Source organism: Arvicola amphibius, chromosome 13 (genome assembly GCF_903992535.2).
Source record: "Arvicola amphibius chromosome 13, mArvAmp1.2, whole genome shotgun sequence".
Classification (NCBI taxonomy): domain Eukaryota; kingdom Metazoa; phylum Chordata; class Mammalia; order Rodentia; family Cricetidae; genus Arvicola; species Arvicola amphibius.
Window position 1 is genome coordinate 17,962,720 of NC_052059.1, and position 2,558 is coordinate 17,965,277.

The window sequence follows — 2,558 nt, forward strand, 5'->3', positions numbered from 1 at the left end:
ACTGACTATTCCCTTAAAAGAATTGCTAGGCTTCCATGTCCAGATGGGAAGCTCAGATATAGCCTAGGAACTCATATGTGCATAGCCTGCTTCTGCTCAGTCACGTCCCAGGAAAACTATCTAGGTAGCTGAAAACAGAAAAAAAGCCAAAAATACTCAAGACTCCTCATCATATTGATTTAAATGTCTTCTGATTTTTCTTAGGGTGCACTGGCTGTTATAGCATTAGCACTCCAAAGATATAAATATAATCTGTCAGTTTTTATTGTGCTCTTTCATATATGAAAGCCCATAATACTACAAAGTGTAGTAGAAATTAGATTAACGAAAACCTAGAAGAAAATAAAATAAAAGCTGTCATTCTAATAAATCCATTATTCATTCTTAATCTAAAAGCTATAACATATAGAATGGTCCAAAACAATTTGCTCATATGATTTGATTCTTTGGTATATCAAAATACACCATAGAATACTCTAAGGAAAAGAGATGCCTGTATACTACCAGAAACTATGATATTTGATATCATCTCATGTGGTTTTGAAGAGGCATTATTCTGGAACTTGCCAGGCAGTTGAGACTCTTCTGCAATTAAAGATTGACTTCTACTGAAACAAATATGTCTTTTTGAGTAAAAGATTCTAAATTTATGGACTTAGCATTAAGACAGATAAGTGAGCTCTATTATCATCAGGTCCTAGGTAGGTATTGTTACATATGGTACAAAAGACCCAGCTAGAGAAAGCCAAAACTAGTGTTGTAATTGGCAACCTCGGGTAAGTCCAGTAGAAGTGAGGAAGAAATATTTTGTCCTGATAAAGTATGAAGTCACTGGATGAAGTAAGACATGTTAAAAAGAAGCAAGAACAGCATAGCAAAGTGTGGGCAGAATCCTAGCTGAAGTATTAGCAAATGTCAGTCTTATGTAACACGTCTTTGCCTAACACATGCTTATTATATATTTAAGAATCCACATTTAAAATGGTGAATGGGAAGTAGGAATTGATAAAAGAATAAGTCAGGTGGCACCCCAAAGAAGCATCACCTAAATCTAGAGTCTGAATAAAAAAAAAAAAAAAAAAAAACCAAACATTAATTCTTCTAATTACCAATGACACGAAATCAAAAGGAAGGAGGGCTTCTGGAGAACAAAAAGCTACAAACAAATAAATGTTAGCAGGTGGTCCTTGTTTTCATGTTAGTTCAAACAAATCAAATGAACAAAACTAGTGCTGAGATGAGTCACATTGCGAATAGCAATGAGAATGTTTTAATGAGTTAGTTATGATCGAGGATTGGTAATTAGAGGAAAATTTTACAACTTACAATGTGTACTAAGAATTTATATGTAAAGTGCAGTTATGGTTGGGGATATGTTTAATGCAGGGAGACTAAAGATGAGATGGGGTGATTAAAGTCACTGGGAAATTATCCAAACTCTTGATAATGTAATATTTTATTACTCTACATGCTTACATTTTCCATAAGAAAAAGATATTTTTAAAAAATATATGACTACTCAAATAATGTGTCATTGTTACCCGCTAAAGCCAGGTCCTCAGGAACCTGTGAATTTAAGTAAATTTTTTTAGCTCCTTTGGACTTGATTTTCACATTGGAGTTTTGAAATCAGTGGTGCTCCTCTACCTAAAAACAGATGCAGCATCAACCTGACAGTTGAAAACAGGCTGTGACATTTTCAGTCATGACAGATATCATTCATCATGATTCGTTTGGTATAAGTTCTTGACTTTGTTTCATACTGGGCACTTTTTGTCAAACAGCGTTTGATGAACAGGTTTGGTAAGTGAAAAATTAATATTTATTTGGTTGAATAGGACTCCAAGGACCTGGGGTCGAGAGACCACCACTGTGGGTGTGTGGGGAATGCTTCTCCCTGCTCACTTGACCTCTGGCTCTCCCTACGGTGCTCTCCCAGATATGTAGGTTTCTTGGTGGAGTAGGGAAGTATGGGAATTAGAGTTTCAGGCATTCTAAATAGGCCCTGTGGTGAAGAATTTTTAGCCACAACCTTTCAGAAGATGTCAGAAGTGGGGAAAAACACTGAATTGTGTATAATATTCTCTACCAAAAAATACTAAAACACATCCACAGGAAACCCAGAGGGAAAACAAAAGCATAATCCAGATAGAAATTGTACCTTAGAACAAGCATCGTTTTTTCCCACAGTAACTGAGGACAACATAAATTCTTCTGCTTACAAGTTTATGTGTACTCATCTCCCAAGAAATCCAAAAGTGCCAGGAACAAGAAGAACCCAGTAATATCAGAAAGCCTCAAGATTGTTAGCAAGCTTCTCTGTGCATAGAAATGACTTTAATGACAGTCACAATATGTCATAGACCCTAGGGCAAACACAGCATTAGAAACTAGATTGCCATAAAATTCCTTCCTCAAGGGACTAAAAGTGATTCAAGTTGTCATTAGTTCCCAAAGTAACAAGCTAATGCAAACAGTGCTGAAAACTACTTCTCAGTTCTGCAAATAAAGTAAAATAAAACAAAACAAAAAACAGGTCAAGTGTAAATACAGTTAAT